This window comes from Schistocerca cancellata, chromosome 2 (assembly GCF_023864275.1).
Source record: "Schistocerca cancellata isolate TAMUIC-IGC-003103 chromosome 2, iqSchCanc2.1, whole genome shotgun sequence".
In the NCBI taxonomy this organism is placed as follows: Eukaryota; Metazoa; Arthropoda; class Insecta; order Orthoptera; family Acrididae; genus Schistocerca; species Schistocerca cancellata.
Window position 1 is genome coordinate 262,434,188 of NC_064627.1, and position 19,828 is coordinate 262,454,015.

The following is a 19,828-nucleotide window of genomic DNA, read 5'->3' on the forward strand; positions in this document are numbered from 1 at the left end:
GAGCGGAAGACGGCCTAACGGTGTGCGGGACCGTAGCCCAGCTTCATGGAGACGGTTGCGAATGGTCCTCGCCGATTCCCCAGGAGCAACAGTGTCCCTAATTTGCTGGGAAGTGGCGGTGCGGTCCCCTACGGCACTGCGTAGGATCCTACGGTCTTGGCGTGCATCCGTGCGTCGCTGCGGTCCGGTCCCAGGTCGACGGGCACGTGCACCTTCCGCCGACCACTGGCGACAACATCGATGTACTGTGGAGACCTCACGCCCCACGTGTTGAGCAATTCGGCGGTACGTCCACCCGGCCTCCCGCATGCCCACTATACGCCCTCACTCAAAGCCCGTCAACTGCACATACGGTTCATGTCCACGCTGTCGCGGCATGCTACCAGTGTTAAAGACTGCGATGGAGCTCCGTATGCCACGGCAAACTGGCTGACACTAACGGCGGCGGTGCACAAATGCTGCACAGCTAGCGCCATTCGACGGCCAACACCGCGGTTCCTGGTGTGTCCGCTGTGCCGTGCGTGTGATCATTGCTTGTACAGCCCTCTCGCAGTTTCCGGAGCAAGTATGGTGGGTCTGACACACCGGTGTCAATGTGTTCTTTTTTCCATTTCCAAGAGAGTAGTTCAAATGGCTCTGAGCACTATGGAACTTAACTTCTGAGGTCATCAGTCCCCTAGAACTTAGAACTATTTAAACCTAACTAACCTAAGGACATCACACACATCCATGCCCAAGGCAGGATTCGAACCTGCGACCGTAGCAGTCGTGCGGTTCCAGACTGTAGCGCCTAGAACCGCTCGGCCACCCCAGCTGGCATTATAGCTGTAGATGTTGACAGTGCGTTTGACTGGGTCGTGTGCTACCCCCAGAAAATAGGGCGCACCTGCCCTGTGACCAGCATCTGTGCTATCTTGGGACCACCTTTATGTCGTCAACCCACTGTACCTTGTCAGTCAACTTTCGTCAAGTTTTGAGAATTTCACGTATGTTGTTCAGTCACAACTCCCTACATCGCCTCGATCCTTTGTAGCGTTTTGTCTGCTTAATGCCTATGTGACATCCAGAATTTTTATTTTGCGCAAGTTCTACCGATGTTGATTACGATAGGATATCATATTGAAGTGGCATTCGGACATTTTCTGATGGCTCGATTTATCTTCGAAGTCCACTGTGAAAACGTACGTTACAAACGTACATTACCGTGCTGCAGCACTTTACATGTTCATTATGTATAAACACTGGCAGAGTGACGAGGCCATCCTTGAATCAGTGTCCCTCTCTCCACCGGTCCCAGTTGGTAGCATCATGCCTGCATTTGCACACATCGTAACATTCATTGTGGAACTCAGTTGTGCTGGCGTCAAACTCCCATGAACGAACCAACTGCGGGTAAAGGATTTTTATATACTTTCCCTGCATCTTGTCACCTGTAGGGTCATAGAACTCAAGTTCCCACTGTAGCGTGCGATGCCACTACCCGAATTTACTGTATTATTATTAGACCACGTGGCATCGGACTTCCGGAAAGCGGCTCTCGCGTGTAATAGGTTTGAATAGACACCCAATGGTGATCCAACTACTACACGGAATTTTTGGAATAAATAATGATAATGGCGCATAACAAATTTATTTTTACTTCTATATTTGATTACTAGTAGCACTGATAATCTCTTTGAAATGACTGAACAGGGAGCACTTAATTCTGTATATTTGATATTCCCCAGCAGGAGGACATTATTCATTTAAAACAATACCACAGCCTGAAATCGTTTCACAATACATAAACACACATGATAAACACTTCAACTTGTTTTAGGTTAATGTAAACCACACAAATTGTAATTACTGACTTTAATGTTATTGAGATTGTATTGTGCTGAAGGCAGAAATTTCCTTGAATGCTTAATTAAAGAACAATATAGATCTGTTTGTCAATATAGTTACTGAAAACACTAATTGAGAATCACGTTGCTCAGACAAAACCGAGTAATTTTTGACTATGGCAATGTACTGAAAAGCCACCACATCGAGCTGGGTAGTAATTAACGTGGCACAGTACCTGGCATGTTCAAATGGTTCAAATGACTCTGAGTACCATGGGACTTAACATCTGAGGTCATCAGCCCCTAGAACTTAGAACTACTTAAACCTAACTAACCTAAGGACATCACACACATCAATGCTCAAGGCAGGGTTCGAACCTGCGACCATTGTGGTCTAGTGGTTCGAGACTGAAGCGCCTAGAACCGCTCGACCACACCTGCCGGCCCTGACATCTTCCATCCTTGCATGAAGCGGTGTCTGCTGGCAATTTCGGCGTCAATTCCGACTATTTTCTCTTGTAATATAGCTACGCCGATACTCACACACCATAACATTTCACTGATGTTGCAGCACATAGAAATCACTGGATATGGGGTAATAATGAGCTATTTCCTTTAAATAATTGATTACACTCAGGGAATGCAATTTAAACCACAAAATTATTATTGCCTCCAAACTTTACACACTCTAGAGAACTTGGTTTGACTATTACACAAACTGATTCACAAAATATAAATGTACTGGTAATGGCGTCGGTATAACAACCACTGTTTATAATAATACTCTTGTAAGATAACTTCTAGTTCGTTGCTACGGAAGTGCTCACCAATGGACCTAATCAGTTATTGATATCACAATACACCGTTGGATGCAGCTACTGATCTCTTCACACCTCGCCGTTGGCACAAACAAATTGTCGCAATTAACACAGCATTGCACCATGCAGTGCCCTGAACATCAAAGCGGGAAACCGTACTATTTTGACGCTCACAGCCCATCTCCGTCGAAATACCGCATCTTACAAGCCTTAGTGCCCATTTAGCTTGTAGCCATACGATAACCGAAGTCCATATATGTTTTCAGCTCACCTCTAAAATCTGTTAGCAATGTTACCGTAGCACACACCGGCAGTCACTTTTACGCCACTTAACACTTGTTCTGCCTCAGAGCTACGCCAGCTTATTTCTACCGCCAATATTACGTGCGAACCTGTACTTTGTTCTCATTCTCTGGGATTCCCCCCACACCTAAACATTATTTTACATTACGCCAAGTAATCTATTTACAATTAAACGTACCATAGCATTACAATATTCAATTACAGTCATTTTCATATACACTCCTGGAAATGGAAAAAAGAACACATTGACACCGGTGTGTCAGACCCACCATACTTGCTCCGGACACTGCGAGAGGGCTGTACAAGCAATGATCACACGCACGGCACAGCGGACACACCAGGAACCGCGGTGTTGGCTGTCGAATGGCGCTAGCTGCGCAGCATTTGTGCACCGCCGCCGTCAGTGTCAGCCAGTTTGCCGTGGCATACGGAGCTCCATCGCAGTCTTTAACACTGGTAGCATGCCGCGACAGCGTGGACGTGAACCGTATATGCAGTTGACGGACTTTGAGCGAGGGCGTATAGTGGGCATGCGGGAGGCCGGGTGGACGTACCGCCGAATTGCTCAACACGTGGGGCGTGAGGTCTCCACAGTACATCGATGTTGTCGCCAGTGGTCGGCGGAAGGTGCACGTGCCCGTCGACCTGGGACCAGACCGCAGCGACGCACGGATGCACGCCAAGACCGTAGGATCCTACGCAGTGCCGTAGGGGACCGCACCGCCACTTCCCAGCAAATTAGGGACACTGTTGCTCCTGGGGTATCGGCGAGGACCATTCGCAACCGTCTCCATGAAGCTGGGCTACGGTCCCGCACACCGTTAGGCCGTCTTCCACTCACGCCCCAACATCGTGCAGCCCGCCTCCAGTGGTGTCGCGACAGGCGTGAATGGAGGGACGAATGGAGACGTGTCGTCTTCAGCGATGAGAGTCGCTTCTGCCTTCGTGCCAATGATGGTCGTATGCGTGTTTGGCGCCGTGCAGGTGAGCGCCACAATCAGGACTGCATACGACCGAGGCACACAGGGCCAACACCCGGCATCATGGTGTGGGGAGCGATCTCCTACACTGGCCGTACACCACTGGTGATCGTCGAGGGGACACTGAATAGTGCACGGTACATCCAAACCGTCATCGAACCCATCGTTCTACCATTCCTAGACCGGCAAGGGAACTTGCTGTTCCAACAGGACAATGCACGTCCGCATGTATCCCGTGCCACCCAACGTGCTCTAGAAGGTGTAAGTCAACTACCCTGGCCAGCAAGATCTCCGGATCTGTCCCCCATTGAGCATGTTTGGGACTGGATGAAGCGTCGTCTCACGCGGTCTGCACGTCCAGCACGAACGCTGGTCCAACTGAGGCGCCAGGTGGAAATGGCATGGCAAGCCGTTCCACAGGACTACATCCAGCATCTCTACGATCGTCTCCATGGGAGAATAGCAGCCTGCATTGCTGCGAAAGGTGGATATACACTGTACTAGTGCCGACATTGTGCATGCTCTGTTGCCTGTGTCTATGTGCCTGTGGTTCTGTCAGTGTGATCATGTGATGTATCTGACCCCAGGAATGTGTCAATAAAGTTTCCCCTTCCTGGGACAATGAATTCACGGTGTTCTTATTTCAATTTCCAGGAGTGTATTAAAGTAATATTACATTTATATTTTTACTGCATGTAACAATATTATTTAGTTTAATTCTTTTGTTATTTCGCTGTCAGAGTGCAGCACAAGCCAGACACTGTCTCCCGCATAGCATTCTTGAATTTAGCTGCCACCAGGTGGAAGCACTTCTGCTTTGTCTTCGATTCTGGCCCACAGATGGCATAAGCGTTCACTTTCTCTACCATTGCGCCTTGACTGTGCCTGGCATTCACTTGACAGCACGTTGTCACATTAAAAGCAGTGGACTGCGATTTGGCGGCAAATTCATCACAGTTTCTTTCCAATGCATATCAGGTCGACTTGATATTATGCGACCTATGGGAAGTATCCAGCTAATCAGCGGCTCCATGCCACAGTACAGGTGGACCCTCCCCTCTGCCCCATATGTCACAGTGTTGATGATGATTACCACCGCTTCAACTGTATAGCCGCTGCAGATGTCTGGTGGCAACAACTATTCGCTTGTTTCCTACGAGTGCCACCGCATGTTAGTGACCCAGAGTCTTTTCTTTACCCAGCGGTGAAATATTTACTTGTCACAAAGTCTCAGGAAATTCTCTAGATAAAGAGTTAAGACTTGGCGTATCTATACGGTGGTGTTCACCACTCGCGCCTCTATTTTTGGCAGTACTTGCAGGCTACTGCACCTGCAGAGGGTGCGTGCTCTTCCCGTTAGTGTGAGTGTTTTCCAACTATCTTAACAGCGTTCTTAGCACGGCTCTACTGAGTTGGGACGTTCCCAGCGTGTCTGGCGCCCTCCCAATTCGGAACGAAACATGATGTGCTTACCTATTGTACTCAAGAACGACAAGAGGAGGAGAAGCACCTGCAAAAGGCCAGGAGACAGGGGAAGAAGTCAGTCCGATTACATCATGGTCAGGCAGATATTCCGAAATCAGATATTGGATTGTAAGGCGTACCAAACTGGAGATGTAAATACAGTTTGCAATTTAGTAATGATGAAGAGTAGACTGAAGTTTAAGAGACTAGTCAGGAAGAATGAATGTGCAAAGACATGGGATACGGAAGTACTAAGGAATGAAAAGAGACTCTTGAAGTTCACTGCGGCTATAGATACTGCATAATAAATAGTTCATCAGACATTTTAGTTGAAGAGCAATGGATATTTCTAAAAAGGGCAATCACAGATCTTGGAGAGAGGAATGTAGGTACAAAGAAGGTAACTGTGAAGAAACAATAATTCAATTAATCGACAAAAGACGGAAGTACAAGCATGTTTAGGGAAATTCAGGACTACAGAAATACAAGTCTCTTAGGAAAGAAAAAAAATAGGAAACACAGGGAAGCAAATGGAAAATGAGTGCATGGTAAATGTGAAGACATCAGAAAAGAATTGATTGTCTGAAGGACTGACTCAGCATATAGAGAAGCCAATACAATCTTCGGTGAAATTAAAAGCAAGGATGGTAACATTAAGAGTGCAATGGGAATTCCTCTGTTTAATGCAGAGGAGAGAGCTGACAGGTGGAAAGAATACACTGAACGCTTCTATAAGGGAAAGGACTTGTCCGATGACATGGCAGAAGAAGAAACAGGAGTCGACAGGGGAGAGACAGGGGAACTAGTGTTAGAATCGGAATTCAAACGAGCTCTGGACGACTTAAGATGAAATAAGGCAGAAGGGGTAAATAACATTCCACTGAAATTTCTAGAGTCATTGGGGGAAGTAGCCACAAAACGACTATTCATGTTTGTGTGTAGAATATGTGAGTCTAGCGATATACCATCAGACTTTCGGAAACCATCATCCACACAATGCAGAAGATTGCACAAGCAGACAAATTGCGAGAATTATCACACTATCACAGGTTGGTAGATAGGAAACCTTTGCACAGGAGCTGCTGGAGTAGAAACACTGAGTCCAATAGAGGACACACGTTTTAATTTTTAATTATTCCAAAGGCGTTAAACAAGCTTCAGTGGTATTAGCATAAATATTGACTGACTAACATCCAACATCACGAACTTATTGCAGTTAAACCAACATTAAATAAAGCGGAAAGGCACTCTTAAAGAATTCTTCCTCTCTCCACTAGCCCTTAGCTAGATACAATTGATCTCAATTCTATAAAATAATTTCAGACAGCTATTAGCGTCAGTTATCAGGTAATAGCAACAAAGATTATTATTGATCACCCAGTTTAACGAGCCATTCGTTCTGAAAAATTTGTGCATGAAAACTAATAATAACGAAAATCCTCCCACAAACATTGCCTAACTCTAATCTCAAGCTCAATAAGGGCAAATTAAGAAGCGAGGAAGCAATCATTTTACAACCAGCCACAAACTTACTTCTAAAAACCTTTCTTGTTATCGTATTTTAAACAAATTGGCATAAAACAAGTTAGAGGTGAGCAGCAGGCCCTGATCCAACATCCCATTTTACAAATTGTCATCTTGTGGACAAAGTACAATTTCTAATACTAGTACCAAGACCAAAACAACTTTCCTTAAAAAGTCCAGAGATCACAGGATCGTTGTGTGTTGTCGATTAAGACAGACGGCACAAGCCGCTTAGCCAGCTCGGTCACACAACTGGACTACAAGCAGCTTGATTTAAAATATAAGAAAACACTATTAACACACTAACGTTACTTCAGCAACTAAAAGTTCTTACATTAGCCAATAGGGAGTTTACAAGCTTCGGCACTGTCGTGAACATTGGCACTAGTGCGTTAAATTATCTGCACAATTATAGCTAGTGCTCGAATTCCAAATTATTTTTCAAAAGGAACAGAGAAGCATGAACCTTAAACATGCCACCAAATACAAATTTTGCACCTGTACCTTTTAAGTATGGTACTCTCACAACAACAACTTTTATACATAGGTTAAACAATCAGTAAAGATACTAACCCACCGAACAGCTGTCAACTCTGCTTCAACCACGTTTGTTTAATATGTTAACCAGAACGATAGCAGTCTGCAAGATAGACTTTCCCACTTACAAAGAGTGTTTGAGGACAATGGGTATCCCCCAAAGCACATACAGGAGGCACTGAAAATGAAACCGAAAGAGGCCACAAAGAAAGCAGAAGAAGACGAAGAAACCTTTAAATCGGTGGCCTTCCTGCCATGTGTGGGTAGCCTCTCATAAAAAATAGGACACATTCTCATCAGACACAGAGTAAAAGTGATTTTTCGTCCTCCACCCAAGACAGCTGCACTTGTGGGCTCCGTCAAAGGTGATTTGGTGCTTCGAAAATCTGGAGTTCACAAAATTCCATGTGAATGTGGCCTTTCTTACATTGGACAAATAATCCGTACTGTTCTAGAAAGATGTACAAGAACACCAGAGGTACACACGACTTTTACAACCTAACAAGTCGGCAGTGGCAGAACACTGTATTGACACTGGTCACAGTATGTTGTATGATAACGTCTAAATTTTGGCAACTACGTCATCTTTTAGGGACTCGATAATCAAGGAGGCAATTTAAATTCGCTTGACGTCGAATTTAATTAATAGAGATAGTGGTTTCAACCTTGATAAATCATTGAATCTGGCACTTGCTGTAATAAACTCACAAAGACGCCGTCACAGTGCAGCTCACAATGATATATCGACATGCCAACACAGATATACTGCGGAGTCATAGATGTAACTCGCGCATTGTGCACGTCTCTGCCGCCGACCAACGTCTCTGGCGCATTTGCTTCTGTGGCCGCATGCGCAGTTGCGCTGTACACGAGTATAAAGGGACGAAGCGAGCACTGGAACGGTCCTCTGTTATGCCAGTCCTGCCTGGATATCTGCCCCCCCCCCAAATTCTATAAGTCCCTCCAAATCCTTGAGTGTCATGCACTCCGCCTCGCCTTCCGTATGCGCTTCCCGTCCCCCACGCGGATCCTCTATGATCTCATTCCTTTCCCCCATCTGCTCCTATTCCTCGAACATATCCGCATCCTCTACACCTCCCGCCGTCTTGAACCCCCTCACCCCCTGGTTGCTCCTATCCTCTCCCATCCCCGCCCCCTGCCACGTCTTCACCGTTGTGTCCCCCCTTCCCTCCATCTCTAACTCTACATCTCCTTTCCCAAGGTGGCTTCCATCAACTCCCCCTCCCGGATGATGCCCTCTCTCCCTCCATTTATCCCTCCTATCAACTCTGATCCTCACTCCCCCTCCTTTCCTCTGTCCTTTTCCTGGGCTCCCTCTCCCCCCTTCCATCCTCTTTCTTCCCCACCTTCCCTCTCTTTGCCCCCTTCTCTCCCCCACGTCCTTTTACATTCCCTCCTCTGCCTCCTCTCATTCCCTCTAGCGTCTGCCCTTCTCCCGCTTTATTAGTCCTCTCCCTCCTTGGTTCCCCCCCCCCCCTATTTCGTTTTTTCCTCTCCTCCCTCCTTGTTTTTCCCCCTACTCCAGGTCCCCCCCCCCCCATCTGCCTTGGGTCGGGAGTGCCATCTTTGTGCCGCCTTTTTCGTGCAGTGTTTTACAGTGTGTTTTTGCAGTGCGTGCTCCGTGTTGTGTCTTTTGGGAAGTGTAGCGAACAGCCATCATACTGTCGCTGGGTGTGCTTTTTATTACTTGCGAACAGAAACCAGACTGTCGCCATGTTTTTTAATTGTGTGTCTACTGTGATACTCGTCTGATTCCTGTGTCCTTTATCTACATTGCCAACCCCCTTTGCTTTCTGTTTTAACTTTCCGCAATTTTACGCCATTTTTCACTTTAAATCGTCATTTTATCGCCTGTTTTTCCTTGTTTCTTTCTTCTTTCTTTATTTACAAAAAGTCTGTAGGCTGTAGAGCAGCGTAGTAAGCTGCTGCCGGCCCGCCCCCTTCGGGGGGAATTGAAAATCAATAAAGAAAAAAAAAAACTGGAACGGCAGTCTTGCGGCTAACTCTGAAAATGGCTGAACGTTATACGGCCGAAATATTAGAAGAAGGAGAATTCTTTCGGCTGCACACCCGGAATTTAATGGAACAGAAAAAATAGGTTTACAACTCTCAACAGAAATCTCACAGAAAGAAATACATGCCTTTAGCACACCAAGAAAGCACAGTCAATTTTCTTCCTCTATTCTTAACCTTATGTTCAGAACGGCTAGGGCACAGTTAGAACTAAACAAGCAGCTCGGGCGCGGCACCTAATCGATTCAATATTAGTGCTGTACACAGCGGCGCTAGCGCCCTAACAGCCTAGAGCACGAACTCACTAGATAGATGTGCAGCAGTGAATGTGGCTCACCGTTTAATATCGATTCGACCCGCGCAGCAAGGCAGTAACTCCGCCTCTCGTCCGGACCGGCTACGGCGGGCGCAGACAAACACCAAGAGTTCTCGGCAGCAATTACGTCTGCTTCACGCCCCCATGCCACTTGCGAAACGCCGCGCCTTTTCTTTCAGCCGCCGCCAACCAAATGCAGCTGTTTCCAGCTAACTTCTCCTCTCTCGTAGATAAACCAGCGCTAACCAAGGATATCGGCGGGAACTGAGGCTCACAGCTCATGCATCCAGCTTGTTGCCAAGCATAATATACAGAAAAACGGAAAAGAAACTTGAGGACTTTTGACTTTAGGAAAGGCTAGGAACCCGAGAGGTAGTCTGACTCTGCGGCTGATTATGGGAGCAAGACTGATGAAAAATCAAGACGCATTAACAGGATTTGTCGACCTGGAAGAAAGCGTTCGACTTCATAAATTGGTGCAACATGTTCGAAATTCTGAGAAAAATCAGGGTAAGCTATAGGGAAAGACGGGCAATATACAACATGTACAAGAACGAAAAAGAACGCTAGGAGCGTAAGACGGTGAACAATGTGCTCGGATTAAAAAGGATGTAAGACAGAGATGTAGTCCTTCACCCCTACTGTTCAATGTATACATCGAAGAACCAATTATGCGAATAAAAGAAAGATTCAAGAGTGGGATAAAATTCAAGGAGAAAGGATATCAGTAATAAGATTCGTTGATAACATTGCTATTCTCAGTGAATAGAGTCAAATATAGGTCTCATTTTTAAAAAGAATTATTTGAGAATATACGTTTGGAGCACAGCACAGTATGGTAGAAAAACATGGGTTCTAGGAAAACCGGAACAGAAGAGAATCGACGCGTTTGAGACGTGATGCTACAGAAGAATGCTGAAAACTACATGGACTGATAAGGTAAGCAATGAGGAGGTTCTCCACACAATCGGAGAGGAAAGGAACTCATGGAAAACTGTAGAGGAAGACAGATATTATAATACATCCAGCAAATAATTCTGGAAGCAGGTCGCAACTGCTGCTCTGAGATGAAAAGGTTCGCAAAGGAGAAGAATTCGTAGCGAGCTTCGCCAAACCAGTAAACAGTATTGTTTATATAGAAACCTAAACCTCTCTTCATGATGCAGAGACCTCCACTGAAGAGGTATGCACAGCTGAGCTAGTTGTAAAGGATAATAAAGGAGAGGAAGCGGAACTTGAATCTTATTTTCCACTGGGTTTCCAGCCATTTTATTCTGTTGTCACTGCCTGAGAGAGATAGGGAGATGGGAGAGTCACCCAACTGTGTAACGTTATACTGGGTGTGAAACCTCTTACCCTTTATCAGTAACCCCGAGGTAAGAGCATTATCTCAGCTAGAAAAAACTTTGATAACCTGCTGCTTGTTACTTACGGCGTTGTCATGTCACCAGAAGTGATGCATCGCCCAATGTTTGTCTGTCGTCGAATGTACACTGTTATTCTACTAGCGTCATCAAATATATTTTCGTATTTGGAAGAGAAATTTGACGACTGAAACTTTGTGAAAAGATCGCACCGCTACAAAAAATACTTTTATTTTAATTATTGCCACCTTGACTTGAGTAAGATTTTCGTGACACTCTCTCACCTATCTTTCAACAGTAGGAAACGAGCTGCCCTTCTTCGAACTTTTTCGATGTCCTTGTGAATCATATCTGGTATGGATCCCATACCACGCTGCAGCACTCATGAAGAGAATGGACAAATGCAATGTAGGCAATCTCTTTAGTAGATTTATTGCGTCTTCTAATTGTTTTGCTAATAAGGTACAGTCTTCGGTACGTTCCCCACAACAATTTCTGTGTAATGGTACCATTTTAAATGACCATAGTTATAATCCCCAGATATTTAGTTGAATTGACAAACTTTAAATTTATGTTATTTCTATACTGGTCGGTAAGTGGCAGCACCACCTCCAAATCTGGCCCAGATTGCCTCCAAAATCTTTTATACTGATTGACAGCAAAGGACCTATCACCCTTCTTTGGAAAACACCAGATATCACTTTTGTTTTACTCGATAACTTTTCATCTGTTACTACGAACTGAGACGTTTCTGTCAGGAAATTACGAAATCCATTCCACAACTGAGCCGATAGTCCATAGGCATGCAGTCTGATTAGAAGATGCTTGTAAGGAACGAGGTCAAAAGCCTTACAGAAATCCAGAAATTTAGAATCAGCTTATGACCCTATACCGACAGCACTCATTACTTTGTTTGAGTAATGAGCTAGTTCTGTTTCACAGGAACAATGTTTTCTGAAAGCATGCTGATTATTGTGTCAGTGGATTGTTTTCTTTGAGGTAATTCATAATGTTTGAACATAGTGCATGTTCGAAAATCCTGCTGCAAATCAAGGGCAGGGATATGGATCTGTAAGGAACAAACAAATTAATGAAACTTTTAACCAAAAAACAAATAATTATGGATAAAGGCAAAGGTCCCGAGTTCGAGTCTCGGTCGGGCACACAGTTTTAATCTGCCAGGAAGTTTCATATCAGCGCACACTCCGCTGCAGAGTGAAAATCTCAATCTGGAAACATCCCCCAGGCTGTGGCTAAGCCATGTCTCCGCAATATCCTTTCTTTCAGGAGTGCTAGTTCTGCAAGGTTCGCAGGAGAGCTTCTGTAAAGTTTGGAAGGTAGGAGACGAGGTACTGGCAGAAGTAAAGCTGTGAGTACCGGGCGTGAGTCGTGCTTCGGTAGCTCAGTTGGTAGAGCACTTGCCCGTGAAAGGCAAAGGTCCCGAGTTCGAGTCTCGGTCGGGCACACAGTTTTAATCTGCCAGGAAGTTTCATATCAGCGCACACTCCGCTGCAGAGTGAAAATCTCATTCTGGAAACATCCCCCAGGCTGTGGCTAAGCCATGTCTCCGCAATATCCTTTCTTTCAGGAGTGCTAGTTCTGCAAGGTTCGCAGGAGAGCTTCTGTAAAGTTTGGAAGGTAGGAGACGAGGTACTGGCAGAAGTAAAGCTGTGAGTACCGGGCGTGAGTCGTGCTTCGGTAGCTCAGTTGGTAGAGCACTTGCCCGCGAAAGGCAAAGGTCCCGAGTTCGAGTCTCGGTCGGGCACACAGTTTTAATCTGCCAGGAAGTTTCATATCAGCGCACACTCCGCTGCAGAGTGAAAATCTCATTCTGGACAACCAATGATGTTCCATTGTCTTGTTACTGGTAAGAATCTATGTAAATAGTGCATGCACTTGTTTAGTTCTTTAGTGTGCTCTACCATATGTATTATACAAATGTTGGTGTGAGTATTTTTCAAAATTCAATATCTCATAAACGACTCTAACTACAATCTTGCAACAAACACCACTTGCATTCTAATCTACCCTACTTTTAATTTTTCAATGTCAATAGGCACTGTTCCATTTTAAAAAGTGCATGTTTGGACAAAAAATACACTTTCTGAGTAATATTACAATCTATTTATTGACTAACAATATGAGCCTCATACTACCAATCTATTCTGTGAAAACTGCACATCAACAGAACTTTCCATTTCCGCAATATGTGCGTTTCAGTTTTAGGTGATTCACTCTGTATACCCTACGAAGCCTGGTAGCAACAGTAAATATGGGTGCATGAAGTTGTATTCACATCTGGCCACTTGTTTGTCAGGCAGCATCTATACAAGCACATTTCCTTTGACTGCATATCAGCCTTAGCGTTTACATTGTTGATACCAGTCCCACATTACATATAATTCTAAAATTTTCAGAAACAATTGCTATCAATATGACTAATGAGTAAATGATAAGAAATTGTCATAATCTACACGCAATATATAAACATTTTTTCTTGAATTTTTCGTTTTTTGCATTTTCTTCCATTGTAAATGGCTGCACATTCGTTCCATGTTATGTCATCTTTTCCTAGTAGACTGAAGACCCATAAAAACTGGTACACCTGCCTAATATCGTGTTGGCCCCTGCGAGAATGCTGCAATATGATGTGGCATGAACTCGACTAATGTCTGAACTCGTGCTGGAGGGAACTGACACCATGAAGCGTGCAGGGTGTGTGGTGTCACCTGGAAGCCAATCTAATGTATGACACGATTTATTCAACTGATATGAACGTAAGCCAAAAGAAGAAAGTAATGCCTATAATATTATGGTGTAAGTAGGCTGTTTAGATTTTTATATTGGTAATGCCACGTAGAGCTTTGTATGAAAATCACTGGCTGTGCTGTGTGCAGTCTGTGGCTAGTTTGCATTGTTGTCTGCCATTGTAGTGTTGGGCAGCGGCAGCTGGATGTGAACAGCGCGTAGCATTGCGCAGTTGGTGATGAGCCGCCAGCAGTGGTGGATGTGGGGAGAGAGATGGCGGAAGTTTTGAAATTGAACTGCTATATATATTATGATTATTAAGGTAAATACAGTGTTTGTTCTCTATTAAAATCTTTCATTTGCTAACTATCCCTATCAGTAGTTAGTGACTTCCGTAGTTTGAATCTTTTATTTAGCTTGCAGTAGTGGCGCTCGCTGTATTGCAGTAATTCGAGTAATGAAGATTTTTGTGAGGTAAGTGATTTCTGAAAGGTATAGTTTAGTGTTACTCAGGGCCATTCTTTTGTAGGGATTTCTGAAAGTCAGATTGCGTTGCGCTAAAAATATTGTGTGTCAATTTAAGCACAGTCTTGTATAAATTGTTCTAAGGGGACGTTTCATATGTCGACCCTTAACCTAGGATACCTCACTGGAATCTTCTGATTTTTTCTTGTAGTTTGTGTATTTAGTGTAGCTTTTGTTTATTGCTAGCACGTAATTGTAGAGAGAACCTCCTTTGTAGTTGCAGTCTTTCATTGTTGTACTGTAAAACAGTTGTGGCATGCATGTAGATTTGCACCAAGTATTTCGCAGCTGCGCTTGTAATTAACTAAATATTATTTTCAGTGCTATGTTAATGTGTTCTCTTATCTTTGCTATTCAAATTGTGCTTTTCTGTGTTATCGTGTGAAACATTGTGACAATAATGGCGTGTGAAAAACGTAACACTCGGCTCCAAAGTAAACTGAGAAATGACAGTGAAGACGAAAGCAGTGTGTTAGCGCCACCGAGTAATGAATTAACTAATGTTCAAAGTAGTAATTTGGTAACTGTGCATAGGGAAATGGAGCGGGCGTCAAACAATGGCGTAGGCAGTGAAACAGGTAGTGAACAGGGAAGCATTATCGATCGATCGGTCGGCAACAGCTCGCCTCAGGAATCCGAAATGATAGGACACAATTTTGCAAATACTGTAGATTCAGGTTTTGCGTCCTCGCAGTTTTCTCAAATGAGTCAAGACACATTTTCCGCTTGTCAAAATGTGAATGTTGCCGGTGCAAATTCACTGCCGAAAAGCACTGAGGAACATGTTTCAGACACCAGTGCATTGTTATTACAGTTAATGCAACAAATGGGACAAAGGCTACAAAAGTTAGACACAACGCTTGAACAAAATCAGAAACAAATGGGACAAAATCTTCAAAACTTAGACACAATGGAACAAAATCAGAGACAAACACAGCAAAAGCTTCAGAAGTTAGACACAATGGAACAAAATCTTCAGAAGTTAGACACAATGAAACAAAATCTTCAAAAGTTAGACACAATGGAACAAAATCTTCAAAAGTTAGACACCACACTTGAACAAACACGTGAAGATTTAACTACTGAGTTACATAACATCGAATCGAAATGTCAAAAGGTCTGTAATGACGTAAAAACACAAATTTGTGAGCATTTCCAACCTATTTTTTCGCGTCATGAGAATGCGTTACAGAATCACGAAGCAGCCATAAAAGAACTGCAGACTACTGTTCATGAAAATCATGAGACCTTGCAAGCTAAAATGGACTCAGTTGCATCTACCGATTCGGTTACGCAACTTGCAAAAACTCAGGAAAACTTAAAGGACACAGTAGAAAGACACATGGGGGAAATTAGTTCATTATCAGAGAAAGTAGTTGAACTTTCGGATCAGCTAAATAATTTATCTACGAAGGTAGATGATAATCTGAATGACACAAAACCATTAGTCTTTAATGACACAGAAGAGTGCGAACAAATTAGGAAATTCAAACAAAATCAGAATCAAATTAATACGCAACACCAAAGAGAAATCCGGGAAGTACAAGATCAGCTGACACAGGTAATACAAGAATTACGTACTTCAGAGGACACTCGCGCTCCAACACGGGAAGAGGAACTTAGAAATACGCAAAAGCCACAAAATAATAACACAGGGCATTTCGGAAATTATGAAAGAAATTGGCTACACGTAAATTCAAAACGTTTAAGAATTCTGCCAACGACATTCATCCATCAATTCTCTCATTGTTTCCCTCCCAACTGGTCATTGGAGCACCGGTTAGAATTTATGTGTGGCTACTTAGAGAATGAACCACATTTATTGACACATTCCTGGGGTCAGATACATCACATGATCACACTGACAGAACCACAGGCACATAGACTCAGGCAACGGAGCATGCACAATGTCGGCACTAGTACAGTGTATATCCACCTTTCGCAGCAATGCAGGCTGCTATTCTCCCATGGAGACGATCGTAGAGATGCTGGATGTAGTCCTGTGGAACGGCTTGCCATGCCATTTCCACCTGGCGCCTCAGTTGGACCAGCGTTCGTGCTGGACGTGCAGACCGCGTGAGACGACGCTTCTTCCAGTCCCAAACATGCTCAATGGGGGACAGATCCGGAGATCTTGCTGGCCAGGATAGTTGACTTACACCTTCTAGAGCACGTTGGGTGGCACGGGATACATGCGGACGTGCATTGTCCTGTTGGAACAGCAAGTTCCCTTGCCGGTCTAGGAATGGTAGAACGATGGGTTCGATGACGGTTTGGATGTACCGTGCACTATTCAGTGTCCCCTCGACGATCACCAGTGGTGTACGGCCAGTGTAGGAGATCGCTCCCCACACCATGATGCCGGGTGTTGGCCCTGTGTGCCTCGGTCGTATGCAGTCCTGATTGTGGCGCTCACCTGCACGGCACCAAACACGCATACGACCATCAATGGCACCAAGGCAGAAGCGACTCTCATCGCTGAAGACGACACGTCTCCATTCGTCCCTCCATTCACGCCTGTCGCGACACCACTGGAGGCGGGCTGCACGATGTTGGGGCGTGAGCGGAAGACGGCCTAACGGTGTGCGGGACCGTAGCCCAGCTTCATGGAGACGGTTGCGAATGGTCCTCGCCGATACCCCAGGAGCAACAGTGTCCCTAATTTGCTGGGAAGTGGCGGTGCGGTCCCCTACGGCACTGCGTAGGATCCTACGGTCTTGGCGTGTATCCGTGCGTCGCTGCGGTCCGGTCCCAGGTCGACGGGCACGTGCACCTTCCGCCGACCACTGGCGACAACATCGATGTACTGTGGAGACCTCACGCCCCACGTGTTGAGCAATTCGGCGGTACGTCCACCCGGCCTCCCGCATGCCCACTATACGCCCTCGCTCAAAGTCCGTCAACTGCACATACGGTTCACGTCCACGCTGTCGCGGCATGCTACCAGTGTTAAAGACTGCGATGGAGCTCCGTACGCCACGGCAAACTGGCTGACACTGACGGCGGCGGTGCACAAATGCTGCGCAGCTAGCGCCATTCGACGGCCAACACCGCGGTTCCTGGTGTGTCCGCTGTTCCGTGCGTGTGATCATTGCTTGTACAGCCCTCTCGCAGTGGGAGCAAGTATGGTGGGTCTGACACACCGGTGTCAATGTGTTCTTTTTTCCATTTCCAGGAGTGTATGATAGCTGAGGAAGAGAAAACTACTACATCTACATCTACATGGATACTCTGCAAATCACATTTAAGTGCCTGGCAGAAGGTTGATCGAACCACCTTCACAATTCTCTATTATTCCAATCTGGTATAGCGCGGAAAGAATGAACACCTATATCTTTCCGTACGATCTCTGATCTCCCTTATTTTATCGTGGTGATCGTTCCTCCCTATATTGGTCGGTGTCAACAAAATAATTTCGCATTCGGAGGAGAAATTGGTGATTGGAATTTCGTGAGGAGATTCCGTCGCAACGAAAAACGCCTTTCTTTTAATGATTTCTAGCCCAAATCCTGTATCACCTCTGTGACACTCTCTCCCATATTTCGCGATAATACAAAACGTGTTGCCTTTCTTTGAACATTTTCGATCTAATTCGTCAGTCATATCTGGTAGGAATCCCACACCGCGCAGCAGCATTCTAAAAGAGGATGGGCAAGCGCAGTGTAGGCAGTCTTCTTAGTAGGTCTGCTACATTTTCTAAGTGTCGTGCCAATAAAACACAGTGTCTGGTTACCCTTTCCCCCAATATTTTCTGTGTGTTCCTTCCAATTTAGGTTGTTCGTTATTGTAATACCTAGGTATTTAGTTGAACTTACGGCTTTTAGATTAGACTGATTTATCGTGTAACCAAAGTATAACGAGTTTCTTTTAGCACTCATGTGGATGACCTCACACTTTTCGTTATTTTGGGTCAACTGCCACTTCTCGCACCATTCAGATATTTTTTCTAAATCGTTCTGCCCTTTGTTTTGATCTTCTGATGACTTTATCATTCGATACACGACAGCGTCATCTCCAAACAACCGAAGTCGGCTGCTCAGATTGTCTCCCAAATCGTTTATATAGATAAGGTACAGCAAAGGGCCTATAACACTACCTTGGTGAACATCTGAAATCACTTCTGTTTTACTCGATGACTTTCCGCCAATTACTACGAACTGTGACCTGTCTGACAGGAAATCACAGAGCCAGTCACATGACTGAAACAATATTCCAAAAGCACGCAATTTCACTACCAGCCGCTTGTGTGGTAGTGTCAAAAGCCTTCCGGAAATCGGTTTGAAATCCCTTGTCAATAGCACCCAGCACTTCATGTGAATAAAGAGCTAGTTGTGTTTCACAGGAACGATGTTTTCTAAACCCATGTTGACTGTGTGTCAATAGACGGTTTTCTTGGAGGTAATTCATTAAGTTCGAACACAAAATATGTTTTAAAATCGTGATGCATATCGATGTTAACGATATAGGCCGGTAAATTTAGTGGATTACTCCTGTTATCTTTCTTGAATATTGGTGTAACCTGTGCAACTTTCCAGTCTTTAGGTAAGGATATTTCGTCGAGCGTGAGGTTATATATGGTTGCTGTTATTCAGCATACTCTGAAAGGAATCTAACTAGCTTTCAACGTAGGCTGGAACACTTGCCGTTATTAAGTGATTTTAGTTGCTTCGCTACACCAAGTACATTTACTTCTAAGTCACAAATATTGGCAGCTTTTCTTGACTCGAATTCTGGAATATTTACTTCGTCTTCTTTTGAGAAGGCATTTAGGAAGGCTGTGTTTAGTAACTCTGCTTTGGCAGCACTGTCTTCGATAATATCTCCATTGTTATCGAGCAGAGCAGAGATTGTTTCTTGCCGCTAACATACATCACATACGACCAAAATCTCTTTGGATTTTCTGCATGTTTCGAGACAAAGTTTCGTTGTGGAAACTGTTATAATCATCTCGCATTGAAATCCGAGCTAAATTTCGAGCTTCTGTAAAAGATCGCCAATCTTGGGGATTTTGCGTCTGTTTAAATTTGGCATGTTTGTTTCGTTGTTTCTGCAACAGTTTCTAACCCGTTTTGTGGACCAAGGAGGATCAACTCCGTCATTTGTTAGTTTATTTGGTATAAATCTCTCAATTTCTGCCGATATTATTTCTTTGAATTTAAGCCACATCTGGTCTATACTATTTGGAATGAGTGGAAATTGTCTCTCAGGAAGGCGTCAAGTGAATTTTTATCTACTTTTTTGAATAGGTATATTTTTCGCTTATTTTTCGAGGATTTGGGGATTACAATATTCAATCTCGCTACGACAACCTTTTGTTCACTAATCCCTATGTCGGTTTTGATGCTCGTTATTAACTCAGGATTATTTGTTGCTAAGAGGTCAAGTGTGT

At 44.5% G+C, this 19,828-nt stretch overlaps 1 non-coding gene across 1 annotated transcript; it reads left to right on the top strand.

Annotated features, from left to right (window-relative positions):
* The first annotated feature begins 12,556 nt into the window (after positions 1 to 12,556).
* Positions 12,557 to 12,631, top strand: Trnas-uga (transfer RNA serine (anticodon UGA)). The gene has a single exon. It is a non-coding gene; the product is annotated as a tRNA-Ser (tRNA).
* Positions 12,632 to 19,828: the final 7,197 nt, after the last annotated feature.